This window comes from Mirounga angustirostris, unplaced genomic scaffold (assembly GCF_029215605.1).
Source record: "Mirounga angustirostris isolate CCGP_5_RB_7025 unplaced genomic scaffold, mMirAng1.0.hap1 SCAF_6, whole genome shotgun sequence".
Classification (NCBI taxonomy): domain Eukaryota; kingdom Metazoa; phylum Chordata; class Mammalia; order Carnivora; family Phocidae; genus Mirounga; species Mirounga angustirostris.
Window position 1 is genome coordinate 56,060,505 of NW_026991714.1, and position 21,697 is coordinate 56,082,201.

The 21,697-nt window shown below is 40.8% G+C and overlaps 1 long non-coding RNA gene across 2 annotated transcripts in view; it reads right to left on the reverse strand.

The window, feature by feature from the left end:
- Positions 1-21,697, reverse strand: part of LOC135364739 (uncharacterized) — a 132,529-nt gene that overhangs the window by 12,401 nt on the left and 98,431 nt on the right. Inside the window, exon 1 of one of the 2 annotated variants that reach the window (XR_010412344.1) lies at positions 7,696-7,797. The exons of the other annotated variant lie outside the window; for it this stretch is intronic. This is a non-coding gene — a long non-coding RNA (uncharacterized LOC135364739). Of the gene's footprint in view, positions 1-7,695; positions 7,798-21,697 lie in introns of those variants that run through there. 2 annotated transcript variants of the gene reach the window in all.

A 21,697-nucleotide genomic window follows, 5' to 3' on the forward strand; every position in this document is an offset into this window, starting at 1 on the left:
ATCTCTACATGCTGAGAGGTAATAATCTTTAAGAAGCATTAAGTGAGAAAAGGAAAGGTACAATATAGTGAGATTGGTAGGCTACCAAGTGTATAAAAAGAGGCCATTATATATTAATATACAATTATGGGAAAACAGAAGAAGCTTGTTTTAGGTTTTGTCCCCAGAAAAGAGAACTAGAAGCCTCACAGTCAGAATTCAGGTGGAGATTTTCTTCTCACTACACATTCTTTTGTATTTACAACTTTTTAACCCAGAACTCATACTACCTTTACAGAACAATTTTTCATTAAAAAAATAATAATAATAAAGTAAAACCCCAGAGAATGGCAAGGAGAAAGGAGATGTAAAAAGAAAAGCAAATGATTGAACTTTAAATTGCCGCTTTATGTTGGGCCAGCCAATTCTCCAAAAAACCACTCCCCTAAATTAGAGCACTGAATTCTTGGTGGGAAGAGTAAAGGAGCTATTTGGTAAATGACCTCTTCGAGTTCCCTGAATAGTAGTACTTAAATGCGTATGGCAGAGTTCTTTACTTTCATGTGGGCGAGAAGATTAATCCCCAAAAAAGGGCTTCAGTCAATGCATGGAGCCTCCTGCAATTTCGCATCCAGTAAGCCTCCATTTCAAGCAAAATGCTGAGTCGAACTGATTTGCTCTCCCCTCTGCCCTTGTCACAGTTTCTGAAGTCCCTTCTCTATACTGCTTGTCACAGTAATAATTATCCTTTGCATTTCCAGAATGTCATTGATCCAAGACAGGTGTGTGTATGTGAAAGAACATTGGGTCCTAGGTCAAATGCCATGTGTTACAGCACCAGCTGTCTCTCTGGGCTTCGGTTTTCTTCTCTGTGCAGAGAAAGATTTGAATGAGAGGCAATACTATAAAATGCCTTAAATGCTACAAGTCTCTGATTCTTTGAAAATATAGTTATCAGGAAAAAAAAAAGAAAGAAAGAAAATATAGTTATCAGGCTGTGTGCAGATGGAGCCCAGGACATATTGCAGGCCTATTACAGATGTCTGTGGTTCCTTCTGACCTTCAGGTGAATGCATATATAAAAGTACTTTCTGACTTGCTTCTTCCTTAATTAGAGATAATTGAATTATTTTCCCAAAGATGCTGTCCACTACCAGACCATGAAAACAAGGTACTGGAAGTCCATTCTGCCCTGCCATATGACAGACAGAAGAAACTACTACATTATGAAGTAAGCCTCAAAGTTATCCTGGTATCGCCCCCAGGACCTTGGATGGCTGGCTCACTGCTGTCCACATCAATCATCTGATAAGCAGAGCTTGTCATTGAAAGCTACATCCCTGGGTAGACAATACATGCCCCCAGATGAAGGCCCCTCTTCCCATTCTCTGTCCCACTGCAGATGGTCTGGGATATCAGAAAAGTACTTTCTCCATGTCAGGACAAAGTACTCTGGTAGAGCAGCCAAGTACCATTGTCACGGTTCACACGAACCAGAGAGGCCCAAGACATGGTGAGACAGAAAGAATGAAATAATTGCTAGGATGGCAGCCCCCATCCATCCACTCTACTCTAACCTCAGATGGGAAACTTAAAGAACTCAGTTAGTTACTAGCCAATCTGAAATGTGTCTGATTCATTCTCTGCAAATTTCTCCTCCAACATGTTCCCATTCAAAATATAACTGCTTCTCATTCCTTTCCCCAAATATTCCAATTCATCGGGGCCATGTGCGACCTATTCCCCTCAACCCTATAACACAGTCTTAATGGGTCCTTCCCGTTAGTTGTGCTTTTGAGTTTATAACCTTGCCGCAACTTCAGTATGCTAACATAGTGTGAAAAACAGATTCTAAAGGGATGACAGAGGACAAGGCTTAAGAACATGAACTCGAGCCAGAACACCTGGTTTAAATTCTAGCTCTGGCTTTGAAAAGATGGCAGCAGCAAGATGCACCATCAGTGGCATTGGACCTGGTGCTCATGGAGGACTAGGCCCTGCTGCATCGCAGGAGGGCTACTGGTCCTTTAGAGAACTCTAACAATGAACAGTCCCTGGCAAGACATCCAAAAATGTTTGAACTAGACTGGTGAATGCTATAACTGGTAGTAATGTAATGAAATCATAGATGCCAGTGGAGGAAAAGGGAAAACTTATGGCTGCCAGCTTTAAGATATTTGGCTGTGGTTATGAAATTGACCCAAGCTTACTAGCCATTGAACAAGTTAAAGGAAAATGGATGAAGAAGCCATGACTATCAAAAGCACAGACATTGCCAAGGAACTGTGCCTTCCTCCTAAGAGAGCTGCACTGCTCCAGGCTAACTGAAGACACAACCGTGGGGGCCCTGGTCAACTGGAAACTGGAAAAGAATGTCAAGAGATGAGAGATAGAGAAGAAACAAGCCCATGGACCAACCTCCATTGGATCTAGTCATGTGTTTTCCCACTCTCAGTGTAGTTGCCTTTTATGTCAAAAAGCCCGTTATACTGTAATTAAGGAGCCATGGGATGTGTACAACATTCTGCCCCTTATAAATAATTGCTGTAATACAGGTGACAGTTAAATGACTTTTAACATAAGTACAGTGCTAAGAACAGTGCCTGAAACACAGAGCACTATATTATTATTAGTAGTAGTAGTAGTAGTAGCTATTGGGGATATTAGATATCCTTGAGGACTTTGGCTTACCAAAAAAAGTAAAAATGCTGTTTCTAAATCTTTCAGGGCCTTCCAGAGCCCCAACTTCACCCTTTTGTCATGACTATAGTTAGCTCTGTTTCTACATGTGCCATGCCCATGTAAAGTTTCATCCATCTTTACTGACACATGTTTACTTACTTTACATACCTATCCCTCACTTGTCCATATCCTCTCAAAAAATAAAGCTTGACTTGTTCTTTAATTTTGAACCATTCTCCTCCCCTTTCCTGTTCAAAGTTCTAGTATTTAGATTTGAATACTAACAGAATATTGAAAAGTCTGAAAGGAATAATCAAACTATCTATAATCTTTCATGGGATTCTGGTTTCCTCACCATCTTTTTTTCTTTAAAGCGAAATATTCCATGTGGGTCTGCTTTCAGTTGAGGAAGATCGAGGAGGACATTTTTCCCGGTGAAATGAATAAACTGTTCATTATCTGCTCAACAGCCATCTCCTCTTCTTACTTACTAATTAATCTCCAGAAATATTTAGGGAGCAAGCAGAGGCTTCACACTGTGGAAGAAGTTTAGCCCCTTCTAGGGCCCCCTTTGTCATTCCCTTTGCCAACAGCCAGAGATTGGTCTATGACCCAGATCTGGCTCATAAAACATAGGAGAAAGTCTGCTAGGGGGGCAGGGTGGGAGAAGCTTCTAGTAACTATTTTCTCTATTTTTTTTAATTTTATTTATTTATTTTAGAGAGAGAGAGCATGAGCCAAGGGAAGAGCAGAGGGAGAGGGACAAGCAGACTCCATGCTGAGCTCAGAGCCTGATGCCAGGCTCAATCTCATGACCCCGAGATCATGACCTGACCTGAAATCAAGAGTCAGATGCTCAACTAACTGAGCTACCCACCCCCCCTATTTTCTTTCTTTAAAAAAGAAAAAAAAAAATCCCACAAGGAAAAAGTTTGTTTTCTCTATCCCTAAATGTATTGAGGTGAAAATGTGATGCTGTAGCAGCTATCTTAGCATAATGAAGCACAAGTTGAAGGAGCAAAAGCCAACATGCTGACAATGGGAGAGTAAAAAGAGAAGGAATTAAGCCACTGAAATCTCCAGAGTTCTTTTAATAAAATGTAAAGCAACTGTAATTTGGTCTTCTGTTACTCGATAGCTGATCCTAATACAAATACACATTTCACAAGGAATGTTGAGTCCCTTGCAATAGCACATTCATTCATCCTCAAGAATCTTCTGTGATATCTAATAAATATTTATACATATGAAGACCTTTCTGTATTTCAAATTACTGTCATGCCTCTATGATTTTTCTTTATAAATTTTTCTGTTAAAAATGATTTGCTTATCATATAATGTTATAATTATCTCACCCCAATCAAGCCCAAATTTTTACAAGTACAAAATCATCATTTTCTTCTCTAAAATTACGTATTTAAATAATTATAATCTTATTTGATTCTTTCTGCCCTTGTACTTATTATCTCTTCCTATAGAGGCTTTTGTTAAAAACATGGATTTGGAATCAGAGACCCAAAGTCACAAGTAGTAGCCATGTGAATGGATGAATTACTTATTTTTTCTGAAACAACATCCTCGTCTAAAAATAATACCTAGGGCTGTCACCAAGGTGAAACGAGATGACATAAGTAAAACACTTCCCTAAATCTTGGCACAGACTGAAAACAAAAAAATTGTGGAGGGGAAAAAAAAAGGAGGGAGTGGGGATGGAGAAGAAAAAAGTGAAGGAGGAAACATAAAAAGAAAAAGAAGAGGAAAAGGAAGACATGGAGAGAAGAAAAAGAAAGGAAGAGGAAGGAGGAGGAGCAGAAGAAGAAACGGGAAAAGAAGAAGGGGGAAAGGACAAGAAAAAGGGAACGAGAGCTAGAAGACAGAAAAGAAGGAAAAGAGGGGAATAGGAGGAAAAGACAAGGACGAGGAGCAAGAAGACAAGAGGTAAGGTGATGATGATAATGTGGGTTTTAACCCAGAGAGGAACTCGGAGAAACAGGTTAAGGTTAAATTTTTGAACCCAGACAAAGCCCTGATAATCTACACCTTCCTACAGCATGATTCTTTTCCCCTTGAGCTTTGGTATTTTGTGTGGCTGACTCTCATGCAGTTTGAATCTAGTTAATCCAAATATCACTACAAAGAAAATTACAAAGGATTATAAACCTTGGGCAATAGTCCTCGTATTTCAAAGAAGTGGTTGATCCATCAAGATTCCAGTGCAATCAAAGAACTTGGAGAAGTCCCTGGAGTTTGTTTCCATCAAATGTGAGGTACGCCTCAGTTAAACAAGCAAAAACTTAAATGAGTGATTCATTGGGTTTCTTCTGTAATGACCAGGTGTCCTCCTTCTTCAATGATGACAGGACAAGAGGAAAGAGACTTTTTTTTCTCCTGATACAAGAGGGAGATCTTTTTAACAGTGAGGGCTGGTAAAAGCCCTATTGGTTACAAGTTATTTCCTACAAAAAGTCTAAAAATACTGGACTGATTTCATGCAGTCAGGGTAAAGTGCAGCACAAAAGAAGGTAGGTAAAGGACTAGAAAAATCTCTACAAGGACCTTCTAAACCCACATTTTTGTTCTGCAGCCAGTGCTTATCTGTTTTCCATAATGGGGACTTCGGGAGGGGTCTCCCTGTCACTTCTTTAGGTTTGTTTGTATCAGCTCTCTCCTTGTCTTCCAGTCTCCCTCAAATGCTGACATGGGTCCCACATCTACAGCTCTGTTCTTCCTGCTGTGAGAAACACATGCAAGTTCCCATTTTGTCTATGCTTCCTGCTCCACACCATTTATGATTCCAGCTTTCATTGGTATGCATTCTGAGCCAGACTTTCTGACTTTCCCAAGTGCCATATGTCCACAAGATCCCTCTCTATTTCAGTCTGTATTATCGTTAGCAACCATTTCTCAGACCATCCATGGCTAGTATTGCCAGCTTTCTTCTCCCCTCTACAAGGTTCAGGCTTAGTCTAATGCTATTCATCGCCCATCATCCTAACCCCCACCCTCTGGCCCTGATGCCTTCCCTTCCCCATTTAAGCTTTCACTTGAGAACCTTGTTGCCTTGCATCACAATTCCAGTAGAGTGACTTCAGCCAAGGAAGGCAAAGGAAGGAAACTCTCATGTTGGCCTGAATGAATAACAGAGAAACGGGAGAAGTCTAATCTTTCCAGTGCAGAAGATGTGGTGCATTGTTTGTTGTGAGTAGCCCTCAGGGAGGCAGAGATTTCAAGTTCAGCATTTACGTGGCACATTTTTCAATTAGACAATATACTGTATGGCATTTCCCTTCCTCCCCCAGTCCCGTCTCTTTTATTACCACATGACTTCATCTCCCCGTGTGACTGACAGAGCCCATTGGGCTCTACTCTGATAAAAAACATCTGGGGAAGAAAAATTGCAATTTAGAAAACAATTAAGTACATCAATTTCAATTCATTTAGTTGGCCAGAGAAAGAAAAGTTCTTTTAAAGAGGTAACTCGATCTCCAGAGGTCATGGATTAAAGGGCAAGCAGACTCATTTTCTCTAGGTTGTAGTGCGGAGGAGTGCATCTTAGTTCAGAGGTCTAAACGCAAACATAAACTCTTATTTTGCAATTTTTAACAAAGAGTAAACCACAGAGTTTCTCTAATTTTCTCATTCCTTCTCATTTTTAAGAGATTCTTTCCCTATTCTTTCTAAATTCCCAAGAACTTAAGAGCTTCCTCGAAGGATGTGTTTTCTCTCTCAAATGCTCACCATATGCTCATTTGTTATGGAAGCTCTGTAAGTGAACCTCAGTTTACTGTTAAAGACCCCATCTGAAGGACTGATGGGTGTGTGTCTGTGTGTTACTGACTTTTCCTTCCACTTTTCCTCACTAGGTCTGTGAGCACCCATGGCTCCATTGCTTTAAAGGGCTCAGAACCTTTATGAATCATGGTATAACTTTTCATTTGCAAAACCTTAAATAAAGAATTTCATTATTTTTTCCAGCTTCATTGAGAAATAATTGACATACACCACTGCATAAATTTAAGGCATACAGCATGACTTGGTTGACATATATTGTGAAATAATCACCACAATAGGTCCAGCTAACATCCATCTTCTCATACAGATACAATAAAAAAAAAAATAAAGAAGAGAATAAAGGAAAAGATTTCTCTTGTGATGAGAACTCTTAGGATCCCACCTTAACAACTTTCCCATATAGCGTACAGCAGTGTTAGCTGTAGTCATCATATTGTACCTTATACCCTGTATTTCTTTGTCTCATAACTGGAAGTTTGTACCTTTTGATCTCCTTCATTCAACTCCCCCTTGTCCCACCCCCCACCTCTGGTAACCACAAATCTGATCTCTTTATCTATGACTGTTTTTAGATTCCACATATAGGTGATATCATACAGTATTTCTCTTCCTCTCTCTGACTTATTTCACTTAGCACAATGCCCTCAAGTTCCATCCATGTTGTTGCAAATGCTAGGATTTCCTTATTTTTTATGGCTGAATAATAGTCCATTGTAGATATATGGTACAACTTCTTTATCCATTTATTCATTGATGGGTATTTAGGTTATTTCCATATTTTGGCTATTGTGAATAATGCTGCAATGGACATGGGGTTTTCAAGTCAGTGTTTTTGTTTCCTTTGGATATATTCCCAGAAGTGGAATTGCTCTGGTTTTAATTTGAGGTTCCTCCATACTGTTTTCCACAGTGGCTGCACCAATTTACATTCCCACCAACAGTGTACAAGGGTTCCTTTTTCTCCACACCCATGCCAGCATTTGTTATCTTTTGTCTTTTCGATGACTATCATGTAACACGCATGAGGTGGTATCTCATTATGGTTTTAATTTGCATTTTCTAATGACCAGTGATGTTGAGCATCTTTTCCTGTACCTGTTGGCCCTTCATATATCTTCTTTGGAGAAATGTCTACTTGTGTCCTTTGTTTTTTTTTGTAACTGGGTTACTTTTTGCCATGGACTGGTGCTATACTGGTCTGGGGGAGGGTCAGGGCAGTCAATGTGCAACCACTTCTCTTACCTTCTAATGCAATGTGTCTTGGTCTCTGTGCTGCAAAGAGGGTGCTTCAGCCTCACCCCTATGTTCCAGGATGCTCTCAGCGGTGTCTTATTCTTGAATAGTTTTTAGCTGTTTTCCTTGTGAGGAGTGAAATCGGGAATAATATATGTCATCCTCTTGGTTATATACCTCCCAAATAAGGGCCAGAAACATATCTAGGTAAAATTATAACCACTGCTCTCATTTCTTGAGCACCTACTATAGAATAGTCACTATAATCACACCTTAATCATAATATCTGATTTACTTGTGTTAGAAGGTGAAGGAGGGACAGTAAAATAACCCCCAAACTGAGAAGGCACTTTGAGATTGGAAAACGAAGCAGGTGACTCCATACAATTTGCACCGAGTTTTATTCAGGGTAACTTACTGACGGGGTGGGGAGCAGGCAGAGGATGATCCACAGCAGCTGCATCATTACTCTCCACAAGTCCAGACCTTAGTCCACAGATGTTATAGAGCAAAGGGGCATGCAAAAAGGGCACTGCAGTGAGATCAAACAGTTTGCATGCACCTAAATGACAGCTAACTTTAATTAGATCTTGTGGCACCACCTATATATCAGGAAGGGGAAAGACTAAGTTATCTCTAACAGATTCATGGGAGGCCAAAGCAAGCCTTGCCCCTCAGCTTTAGCAGGCATTTCTAAGGTATGTTTATTAATCTCCAAGGAGCCCAGAGCATGTAGCTCCAAAAGAGGCCATTGATAGGACATGGAAAAGATGGAGGAACAAAGATGGAGTCAGGATTGTCAGCACTCCTATGACTTGTCACATCAATCTTATTAAGTAGGTATTATCATTCCTATATTTTACAGGTGAGAAATTGACTATTTTATTCTAAGGCATTAAGATTTGTACTCATATAAAAAGAGGAAAGACTTGAAGCCAGACTTGTCAGCTTTTTAGGTTCATGCCCTAAATATCACATGCAAAACAACAACAGCCTAGGAAATGAACTCTGGAAGATAGGATCTAGTGATAGCTCTGAATTGAACGTCTCTAGCTATGTTTAATTAAGATAACATATATAGAGTAACTAGTTAGTGCTTGGTCCAAAGTAGTCTCTCAATGAATGATAGCTCTAATTATTACATAAAACCATCTCCACCTAATCCTTACTGTTATCCTCAACTTCCCTCAAATTTCATAGTACACTTGGGATTGTCAAGTATACTACTGAGGTTTTCTTACAGTCCCCACTTAAAATTATCACCTCTGCAACCTAAAGATCTAAAAGCAAGATCCAGAAGCGGGTATCTGATTGAGAAATATTAACTACCAGGAAATCCCATTCCAGGAAGGAGCCAATAGGTGGAAATGTCCTAAAGGAGACCTCACTCACTTTTTATTAAAGTCTGCCTTGGGAAGCAGCTTAAAACATAGCCACTTTCACAGCATGTGTTTCATTTTGCCTACTGTAGACAGAGAATACAATTACAATAATACTGTGAAGCCATATGGAAGTGTGAGGTTAGGGCATACACATTTTGTAATGAGCCAGAGTTGACTGACAGGATCACTCAGCAAGTGGACCACATTGGCACTGGGAGGGCTTGAGGCTAGGAAACATGAGCAAAGAGTGGATTTGATGGCAGTGAATGGATGGTAAAGGAAAGAGAAAAAGGACATGTGGGTTAGAAAACATCAAAAGGCAGAGGGAGCTGGCAGAGGAACCACTGGGGGTTGCTCCCTGGTTGAGCCAAGGAGCCCATAAACTCCTGAAGTTCAAGAGTTTGGACTCAATCCAGAGGTGATCTTGCAGCTCAGGAGAGTTAGAAGGTTGCTGGGAAGAGTTCATTTGACTTAATTGTAGAGGTAAAGAGATGGCAAAAAAAAAAAATTCTAACAGTAGAGTATTTGGGAGCCTGGAAATTTTTATAGTTGAGAGATGGATCATGACCTGAGCTGAAGGCAGATGCTTAACCAGCTGAGCCACCCAAATGCCCTCTCAGTAATGTTTAGACACATTTTGCCTCTTTTTCTTGCTATTACCCTGCCCACTTTTGTCTTCCTGATATCATTCAGTTGCTCACCTCTAAGCAGGTCATCCAGATTTCTTCTCATCTCCCCAGATCCTACCAAGAGACTTTCCCTAGCAGGTGTGCCTTAAACATTCCAATTTACAGTGATCTCCCCATCTCTCTCTCTGCCAAATAAATAAATAAAATCTTAAAAAAAAAAAAAAGACTACTGAGCCCCTCACCATCCCCCACCCCACCAAGTCTTGTATTTGGTTTCTTGATGACAGTAGGAACAGGAGAGCTACCCTCTCCTGGGGCAGATGTGCTTGCAGAGAACAGGAAAAGTTGTTCATGATATGTTGGTTTGGGTTTTTGTTTCTATTTTTTGTTTGTTTTAGTTTGGTTTGGTTTTTAACCTCTCCAGGTCAGCTCAGGACAAAAGCCAATTCAAATTCAAAGGTACTGCTGAACTTATCAGAACCATTTGTCTCCTCTGACTTTAAAAACCAGGCAGAAAATGTTGCAAAATAAGATTTCCAGTGTTTCTGGCCCTTGCTCTTGCCAAGAATGCCCCATGACTGCCCTCTGAGAGGCAACAGCCCTTCAGATCATCAGGAAACCCTGGAGCTTGCTAATAAAAAGAAAGCGATTTTCCATACAAAGTAAACAGATCCCTCCTGCACAACTAAAAAGACTTGGCTTCAGATGCGGGTGAAGGTTTGGGGTGGAGTTTTAATTTTCATATTACAGAAGCTCATTCTGAGCTTGAATTTTCACATTATTCTTCAAAGCACAACAGAACCCCCTGTCAGGATATATCCAGCAACTGCATTCTTGAAACAGTTATAAATTAGCTTGCCTTTCCTTTCCCCCCTTGAACTAGAGGCTCCTTTCAAGGACCCAGCAGAAACCCTTTAGGAAGCAACAAGTGAAGCTTAGGGGATCCATTCTGTTATCTAGAAGGATCGTTCCTATAGAATCTGGTCTTCTTTAGTTCCCCACCCCTCCTAAACTGAAGCCTGCTCTTCAGTATCAACATATCATAATAGATTCTGAAACAAAAGAATCATCTCTCTGGGACTGAATTGCTATGTCATTGCGTAGCTGAGCAGGAGATTTCTACAGTAAAATTCTCCATGTGAATTAGAAGAAAAAAAGAGAGAACTCTTTTCCCCAACATCATCTTTTTATTTATGAAACACTTCTGAGCTTATTGGCAGAAAGGCACAATCTAATGCAAAATACAGGGTGGTCCATTTAAAACAGTCCCCTTTAACCAAGGATAGCTTTAAGTGTAACCCATTGTAAGTGGGTCACCAGATGTATTGTTATGTCAGTCCTTCCTGGCATTGTAAAAACAGGGAAGGCTTTCAGGGGTTGGGAGTATATGTGGAAATACAGGGAGTATGATTGGGCTTTAGAATTGTGAGAATAAAGGAATCTACCAGGATGCCTGATCATCAGGAAATAAAATACAAGTAAACAAATGGGAAACATGTTCAATCTCAATTCTAATATCTGTTGTCACAGGTAAGGTTTCTGGTTTTTATTTTGTTTTGTTTTGTTTTGTTTTCTAACCACCCTGATGGTTGGTTGTATTTGTGTTGTATTACTCATTCAATAAATATTTATTGAGCATCTACCATGTAATAATACTTGACTGAATGCTGGGAATATGACAATAAAAAGGCAAAGGCAATGCCTTCCAGAACCTATATTTTAGAGAAGAGAGATAAACAGATATATACATGATGTGTTGCTGACATGATGTCAGAAACTGATAATGTTTTGGAGAAAAGCTCAGAAAGCAAAGAGGGAAGGGAGGAGGGAGGAGAATTGGGGAAGTCCTCTTTAATAGGGTCACATTATAGCAGAGACCCGAAGGAAGTGAAAAGTTAAGCCACGCACGCACGTAATAAGCAGAGGAAATGGCAAATGCAAAGGTCCAGGGGTAAGGGTGTGCTTGGTGATTCCAGGAACAGCAAAGACAGAAGAGCCTATAAGGCAGGTCCTTGAGAGAGATGAGCTTCATTCAAGTCTTCCTAAAATTAAAGGACAAAAGTAGAATAGGATAGTGCTTGGGTTGCTGTTATTTAACTGAAAGTAGAAGTTGAGGTAGAGAGACAACAATCAACCTACCTCCCATGTCTCTAAGCAAGTAGTTGGTTAGTGGGGATGCAGAGGGTGAGCAAAGAGAGGGGAGACTTTTGCCTGCTAAAGCAAAGGGAGCAGCCACTTTTCAATTGAAGACAACGCAAGTGTCATGGCACCCTGTCCCAGGAGGTGGCCATTCCAGAGCCTGTACAATTTTTCGATTGGCTTTAGTATGAAACTTGGCATTAGCAATGAGGTAATCAAAGTTAAACTGAAATAAACTATTTGTATCTTAGAAGCTTGCTATTAAGGATGGAAAAAGGAAAAGGCATTTTATTCAGTGTTCCTTCTTCTCTCTCTCCCTCCACTTCCCCTAACCTGACTCATTGTCTTTCCAGAGCTGGGGAGTTCTCACTTCATTTTCAAAGGCAGTGCTGAAGGGTGCTGGAGAATGCTGGAGGGAAGAGAGGTGGGTCTCAGCCCCTTGGTGTGGCCCCCTAGACCAATGCTACTAAGGGTGAAATAAAAGTCCGGACTGGCAGGGACCTACTGCTTCATCCCAAACTTTAGGCCTCAAATGAGATGATTCTCTTTCCTTCCTGCTGGTCTTTGACTTCTGCCTTCAGGACCTTTTTCTGGTATTGTCTACAAGTTGTTCATATATTCTATAAGGCATAAAGTCCCAGTGTGGGATTTATGAGCTGAATCCAACTCCCAAAATTTGATCTGCCTCTTAACTTCCAGCTTTGCCCTGATCCACTCCATAGAAACAGAGAAACAGAGAAATGTTAGCTTTTAAATTATTCATTTATTCAACAAACATTTGTTGAACACCTACTGCATGCTAGCCATTGCACCAGGTGCTGAGGACGAAATTGTGAACAACACAAATCTGACTTATGGATGGTGTGGGAGAAGGTACAGAAAAGATAGAAATTGGGCGCCTGGGTGGCTCAGTTGGTTAAGCGACTGCCTTCGGCTCAGGTCATGATCCTGGAGTCCCGGGATCAAGTCCCGCATCGGGCTCCCTGCTCGGCAGGGAGTCTGCTTCTCCCTCTGACCCTCCCCGCTCTCATGTGCTCTCTCTCATTCTCTCTCTCTCTCAAATAAATAAATAAAATCTTTAAAAAAAAAAAAGAAAAGATAGAAATTTCTTCCCCTTCCAAATCCACCTTTATCCCCTGATATTTATGAGGACCCCATTCAGAGCATTTCATCACAGCCCTCATTTCATAAATCGCCCCTGAGTGAAACCCCAAAGAATCCAGGATTTATTAACCAGGAAAATTTTTCTAGATCTTCAAATATAAATTAGACATCCCACACCCACAATTCTCTTTCTTGTGTGTTTTCTTCATGGCATTTATCACAATAAAGATTACAGTTTATTTGAGTACATGCTCATTTCACATCTGCCCTTGACCAAATTGAAAGTTATTTAAATCTGTTTTGCTCCCCATAGTATCCCCAGGGCCTAGCACAGTATTTGGCATGTATTAGGTGCCAAATAAATACTTGCTAGTTTAGTGAATGAGTGAACAGTTGGACAAATAAATTGAGCCTTTCTTAATCATTGGAAGAATTTGGAGTTAACAATAAAGATTAGAACGTATCTTTTATATATTTCTCTAAAGGAGGGATCACAGTCATCACATTTCCAGAGTAAAAGCAATCCATCAGGAGCACCTGGGTGGCTCAGTCGGTTAAGCATCTGCCTTTGGCTCAGGTCATGATCTCAGGGTCCTGGGAATAAGCCCCATGTCCAGGATCCCTGCTCAGTGGAGAGTCTGCTTCTTCCTTTCCCTCTGCCGCCAGTCCCCACTCACCCCCTCTCGTGTGCGCTCTCTCTCTCTCATAAATAAATAAAAATCTTAAAAAAAAAAAGGCAATCCATCATAATTTCCTTCAGAAATAAAAATTTAAATATGCCTATTTGTAAACCTAGTTGCCAGGCCTCACCCTTCTTCCTATCATCCTGGGTTAAACCTGACTTGACTATCACACACCAGACCCCAGACGAGGGCCTGTGTGAAGAGCACTCATCCATCCTTAGCCAAGACTCTAATGTTCCACTCTAAACAATCTGGGCTCCTGTCTCCTTAAACAGCCTCTTCTGCAGCCAGGTCTTGAGGCCCCAGGATCTGCCCACGTTCCAGAGAGGGTTAGGATTTCTCATCAGTCTCTGTCTAGACCCTGTTCTCAGATTAGCAACCACTGAAATGCAATCCCTGTGATGAGAAATGAATGGCGTGACCCATATGAAGTGTAGCCGATGAACTATTGCTTCCCTGAGACCCATTGTCCCCAACTTCTCACCTCTCCCAGGCACAGGACATTGACTGAGAGAAGCCATTACTGTGTTCTCACTGCCAAGCATCCAGAAGGTGTGCAAAGGAGTCCTTCCTTCATAGCTTGCCATCTCTGCCCACATTTGGAATCCACAGAGGGCACAAAGGACAGTCTCCTGGAGTAGAGAAAGGGTATGCACTTGGTTCTAGATAGCAGAGTTGAGACTCTTTTTCCCAGAGTGAAAATAAAAGAACAGGGTCTAGAAAAGATCAATTCTGTAACAATTTGTTATTTTATACTTTGTGCTCATTTATTTCTAGAATGTCATACTGTGGGGTTTGAGGGTAGAGGAGAAAAGGGTTATCCAATGTAGAATATGGGAATACAGAAAGGATCCAGAGATCACACAAGGTCTCAGGGTTGGTAAAGGCAGAGGTAACCTCTTTTAGATTATCTTTGGTACAGTTATTCTACACTACTGCGTGGTGCCGAAGAGCTCAGAGATACAACTCTAGCTGTGTAACCTCAGTAAAGTTACTTATATCCTTTATGCCTGAGTTTATTTTTATGTAAAATGGGAATAAAGGTGGTGCTCAGGTTCTAGGAACATGATGAGGCTAAGTGAATTAATACATTTGAAGTGTTTATAGGGATGTTTAGGAAAGAGCAATAAATACTTGCTATTATTATTTATCATCAAAAGTATAAATCAGATGTTGAGTTGGAACCTTTCCAAAGTCAGTTCCACCTCTAAGATTCGTTTACAAGGGTCCCTTCTTCAGATACACATGGATTTAAAAAATGAAGGAATCTGTTGAGATGAATATTAAGCTTGGAAAAGAAACTCAATCTAAATAGAGATAGTCTTACCACCATAATAATTTTTACTATAGCACTTCTCTTGAATTGATATGTAAAATTCTTTGTGTATGTGTGCATATATACAGAAATAAAGGGCTCATAGCTTTCATCAAATTTTAAACTCTAAAAATAAGAAAAGAAAACTTTTCTGCAGGGTTTATTGAAACATAGTGTACAGACCAAAAAACAATCTAAAGTGCAAGTTACTTGTATGGTTAAGTTAATTACCATATGTGTTTTCTATATGTAAGTAAACCAAAAAAAGGGAATTACACTGACAAAATTTCTTTTTAAAAAAATATTTTATTTATTTATTAGAGAGTGAGAGAGAGAGCAAGCATGAGTGGGGGGCAGAAGCAGAGGGAGAGGGAGAAGCAGACTCCCCGCTGAGCAGGGAGCCTGACGTGGGGCTTGATCCCAGGACCCTGAGATCATGACCGGAGCTGAAGGCTTAACTGACTGAGCCACCCATGTGCCCCTACACTGACAAATTTCTGAAATGTCCTGAAATTAGTTAAATGGATTGTAAATACTTACAACACAATAGAAGCTTGCTAAATGCCTCCTTACTGCAGATTTGGAGGAATGATCTAATAATACACTGTAATAATAAAGAAGCGATGATAAATCTCCTGAAAACAAGTAGAGAGAGCTAAAGACCAAGGACAAGTCCAGGATTTGCCCAGCAGAGGGTTAGCAGTTCTTTTTGGACAATCATCTTATATAGCAAATGTTTGCCTGTGGCCTCTTACTGAAGGCCTGGGGCCCGGAAACTCTGGATTATCCTTTTCACTGTAGATCTATTTCTCCAAACCAGGAGTCAATGACAGTGGGATCATCTCAGGAGCGGGCTCCATGGCCAGTCCTCTTCAGAGTGGCCATTCCTCTTAAAAATAATCTGAAGAATCTTCTGACATTATATGTGAGTGGGACAAGGATTTTCTGGAAGGTGGAAAGAGAAAGCCATTACTCTCCCCCAGACACAGGTGGGGAAACTACTAAATCAAGTTTAGGAAGCTCTACTTGCTAACTTAAAGTTTCCCTTTATAGAAGGCAATATCTGAATCTATGTATGGGAAAAGAATGATATAAGTATGTAATTAATGTAAACACAATATTTTCGTGTTCTTAGACATCATCATCATCTCTACAGATTCTCTCAAGAGCACAGACTTAGCGATCAAGCAGGCCTGAGTTCCCAATTATGTTTGGTCCTCTAACCAGCCACTAATCTCGGGCTATTCTTTTAAGCTCTTCAAAGCTCAGTTTCCATACTTATGAAATACGGAATTTACATAAAAATATGTAAAACATCTCTCTCACAGGGCTGTTGAAAAAGTTAAATAAAATCAGAGATGTAAAGAACTCAGTTAGCATTTGCTAAATGCTTAATACTACTATTACCCCAAGTTTGAAAGGAAATTCCAGAAGCCAAAGTGAGGAGGAGACAGAAAGAACTACTCCTCATGTAACTTTTGAGCCATGGAAAGGACCAAAGGGCTAATACTCCAGAGATAGACTAACATTTCATGTCAAGAAATGGTAGCTTGACACAGAGCAACACCCAGAAGGGCCTCACAATGGCTTTGGCTATTTCATTGCTTGGCGTGCCTGGCTCTCAAAATTTAAATTTCAGTTTTAACAATAAGTATTGTCAGAGAACATCTGGCAGACACAGAGGGCCTGTTTGCCACATTCCTTTTTCCTTCTTGACAAATATTCCTAGAGGGGGTGAGAACCAGACATTCTTCCTTGACATCCTTTTGTTCTTCTTACAATAACCCATATCTTTTCTGTACACATATTTAAGCCAGCGGTGCAGGAAAATTGCAGCCTACTTATTCTTGCTAAGGTCCCAAGTGCAGGTGTTGGCTGCATTTCCAAGACACTCTTTTTAGAGTTCCTATCAAGAGACTGCCTAATTGCATTTTAGTGCATGACCTGAACATGTTACATGATTTAAAATTTTCTGATTATTTCCTGATCTCAGTCACTGAAGACACTCAGACACTGAAGACAGTTTTTGAGTATCTTCTGAGCTCACCTCCTTTAGCCCACAGCTGGGGGTGGAGAGGATGGGGTACACCCAGCCATGCAGCATAGCTGAGTGGACAAGAAATGAGGCTCTGACATAGGCCAGGCCAGCTGGTAACCTTGCCAGTGAAAGGAGGATGGAGAGCAAGATCAAGGGCTACTGAGAAAGAGTCAGTCACTTCGTCAGTCACTCTCTGTGGCTGAATCCAGAACAGGCAAACTGGGAAGCCCTGGTGGCCCGTGTTTTCTGTTTTCTGGTACAGAGACAAGGGAACAGAGAATGCCACCCGCAGGAAAAGAGAAAAATACAGCATATGCTCAGAGAGAAGCCAGGGCTTGAGATGGAGAGGGTCTATTTCATGGGTTCCCAGTGGCTTTCTTGTCTCTGGTCCCATCCTGACGCCCAGCCTCACCCTTGAGTTTTATAAGGAATCCTTGCATCCATGTACTAAATATTCCCCTTTTTGCCCTGCTAGACCAGTAATCCAGTCTATTTCCCTACCTGCTGTTTCCCTTAGTGCCCTGGCCCTGCATTTTGTCCATGAGAAGGCACATTTCCCATTTAGGGCCCACATAGAATTAGACTACTTTACCTGAGTTTGTATTTTCAGTTTTTGTGTGTCTAGCAAAGGTCCTGTCATTGGAAGGGGAAATGCTTCTTACTGCATTCCTCAATTTCCATAGAGAGGTGGAGATTTTAATTCTACTTTCAGGAGAGATCAGTAGGGGAAGGAAGGAAGGAGGACTTTGGGCCCTTTTCCATCTTACTCCTTCCCCACAAAGAGTGGTGACTTCCCTTGTTGAGTTTGGGGCAACTGATTGGATTCACAAAGCAAGCATTGTCTTCCCTCTTACTCTTGTTTCACTGTGGAAAGAAAGTGTATGTGCCTGATGCCTGACAAGCCTTTCTTGTCAGTCTTCCATCCTCCCTGGGTCAGGAGAGATTGTAGATGTCCTTGTATCTGTCTTGGCAAAATGAACCCTTCAGACCTGAGTCTCCCCTGGTCGGGGTGCAGTGGGGTGCACTGGGCTGGTGGGGGCAGTCAAGCCCCAAGATCTAGACTTGTGGGGTAGGGGGGAAATGGGGCATGAGAGGGAGTCTTATTTGGGCTATAGGCTTGCTTCACACTTAATTACATTAATATTTCACCCTTGATTCCTGAGTCCATATCTAAATTGGCTAAACTATTTAGAGGAAAAAAAATATGATTCGTCCCTCGGAATCCTCACCAGTCTTGAAGATACTTTAAGGAATGTTGAGTTCCATAAAAGAAAGAAATAGCTAATTACAGAATAGGGTGTACTCATGAAGCCTCTGCTGAGTGATTGCCTATTAAAAGGTGGGCCATCTGCCAAGGTATCTTAGTTGTTCTCATTTATTTCCTAAACTATAAAAGTTAATATATTCCACCCAGTGACTGTAGTTGAAAATCTTCAAGTCTTCCTTGATTCCTTTCTTTCTCTCTCTAACCACACCCAATCAGTTGCCAACTCCTGTTGATTTCACTTTCCCTGCATTTCCTCTGCTCCTATGGGCACTGCCTAAGTTCAGGCCCTTTGATTTATAGTTTTAACTATCACTGTAGCTGTCTGGTTATCTTCTCTGTCCCCAACCACTTGCTACATTGTGAAATAAACTAGTGAGTTAGTGCCCTCCTACAAACCTTAGGCAGCCCCTTTAGCTAATAGGAAAATCTGAATGTGTAAGACCTATCACAGTCTGCCCCAACCTACACATTCTAGCAACTTCATTTTCTTCCACCCCACTCTCTCATTCCCCAGCATTTCTACATTAACAGCCACTGTGGTCCAACTGGATGCCCTGGACAGATTCATATACTCACCATTTCTTAAATTCTGTGCCTTGGTACATGCTATTAAATGCCCAACCATTTCACTATGTCTAAAATATTCTTTCCCAGCCTCTCCACATTAAGAACAACCACTTATCCTTGGAATCTTATATAAAATTTATTTTTTAAAGATTTTATTTATTTATTTGAAAGAGAGAGAGTGAGTGAGCAAGAGAGAGAGAGAGCACGAGTGGAGGGAGAGCGAGAAGCAGACTCCCTGCTGAGCAGAAAGCCTGATGTGGGGCTTGATCCCAGGACCCTGAAATCATGACCTGAGCCAAAGGCAGACACTTAACCAACTGAGCCACCCAGGTGCCACTAAAATATAAATCAGATATGAGATAGGTACGCTCCATGCTCCTCATTGCTATTTCCAAAGCATTCTCCTCCCTCTCTCTCTTCCCTAGACATTCTCAGGATTGAATCTCATATAATCAAATCATATTGCCCATTATCCTTCATTGTGATGTCACCAACAAGCCCCTAGGATATATCCCTTTACTTCCCACTGGTTTTACTTCCTGGTTCACTTTCACTGTCTCCAATTTTGCTAACATCTCCATTCCTGGATGACTGCTATATACACAGTAGATGATTCAATCCAACACTCTAGCCTCTCCATTTCTTGAACTCCTCTCTTCCAGTGATCTGGCCCTCCATACTGCTTCATTTATATGTTCATAACCCTAGACCTTCTCATTATCAATAATCCCTCCATAATCTCAATTTAATTCATTCCATTCTCTGACCATAACATCCATCTATCCTTTCATTTCTTCTAGTGACCCAATTCCAACTTCACCAGGATCTCAACCCAGTGATCTATCTTTTCACTATCTCTAACCTTCTTGATATTCCCTCTCACCTCCTTACTTACTTCGTACCTGCAACTGGAGGGGATTCATCCATGAGTCTATTGAAAGTCGATCTCCCCACTTGCAAACGAGATCCCAACTTTCTTAGTTTCTCAGTGACATTGCTTTAACAATTCTTCCATTTCTTTTCCTAAGTCACAAGTTTCTCCCTCCCTACCAAATCCTTCCCATCAATGTATAAACACATCATTTATTTATCCCATCTTAAAAACAAAACCAAAACCCTTCACTTGCCCTATTTCCCTTGCCTGATACTGCCTTGTTTACAAATTTCTAGCAAAACCCCTTGAACAAGTTGTCTATATCCATTCTTTATAATTCCTCTCCTCCAATAGTCACTTATAACTACTGCAACCCAGTTTTTGTTCCTACCTGCTCCACCAAAACTGTCCTCAGTTTTCCTCTTACTTGACTTATTAGAAAGATTGGATACAATCAGTCCCTCTGTCCTTGATATCTTTTCTTCACATGGTTTCCAGAACACCCCAATCTTGGTTTATTTTATTGGTCACTCCTTAGTCTCCCTTGCTGCTTTTGCCCTCTTCTTCCCAAGCTCTTAATGTTGACATGCTTTAGGGCTCAACCCTTTGTTCTCTTCTCTATTCTCCCTCTTCTTCTGGTAAACTCACCCCAATCACAACACTGAATACGATCTCTATGCTGATTTTCCACCTCCATCCCAGTCTTCTCTCCTGAATGTCAGACTTGCATATTCACTCAGCTTCTCAACATCTTCACTTGGTGTCATCTGAAAATTCAGAAATGTTGGGTTTAAGCTCTTCTGATTCCTGATTTCTCACCATGAAAACTGGGTAACCACCCACTTTCCATACCTCAAATAATAACAACTATGTTTTTCTAGTGGTTCAGGTCAAAAAGTTTAGACTCATCTTTGGCTTCTCTCTTTATTACATTCCCACACATACCATTCAGCAAGCCCAGTTGGCTTTCATTTCAAATATATCTACACTCCAAACATTTCTCACTGCTGTCAGTGCTACCACTCTGGTCTGACCCACTATTACTTTTCTCCTGAATTACTGCAATATTGTCATTTAGGAATCAGCACAGTGTTTTTGGAAAGGGCCATATAGTAAATATTTTCTGCTTTACAGGCCATATAGTCTTTGTGGCAACTACTCATCTCTGCTGTTATAATGCAAATGAGCACAACTGTGTTCCAAAAAAGTTTATTTACACAAAAGCAACAACCTGAATTTGGACCAGGAGTCATAGTTTACCAACTCCTGGTCTATCTGGTCTCCTTGCTTCCATCCACTGTTACCTCTTCTCAAGTCAAGAAAAGATCATGTCACTTCTCTGCTCAAAACTCTCAATAGTTCCCCTTCTGGATCAGAGTAAAAGCCTCTTCCATAATCTTCAAGACCCTACATGATCTGGCCACAGCCATATCCCTAAATCTCATACCTTACTGCATTCTCTCCTTCATCCACCCTGCTACAGCTGCATTGACCTCCTCACTGGTCCCCAAATAGGCCAAGCATATTCAAGATTTGAGGCATTTGCACTGGCTGTCCCCTCTTCCTCCAGACATCCACATGGCCAATGTCCTCACCCTCTTCACTTCTTTGCTCAAATGTCACCTCATCAAGGAAGCCAATGCTGGCCACTATTTTCAATTACAGCCTTCCTTCATGACTCTCAATCTCCCCTTATTCTTCTCTATTTTTCCCTTTTTTTCTCCAAAACTTACCACTTTCTAACATAACAAATAATTTACTAATTTATATTTACTGCATTCCCCAACTCTCCTAGAATACAAACTCCACAAGGCCAGGGATCTTTGGATTTGATTCCCTGGTGTATCCTGAGACTCTCAAGCCCTGGATGACACATAGTAGGTATTTAAAAAAATGTTGGATGAATGGATTCCATGTGGCATTCCTCAAATCGCAGAGATGTGGTGAGTCATTCCGGTCTCTATATTACTTTAATTCTTTGTCCATACTTCTGTTCTAGTTCTTTTTGTCCTG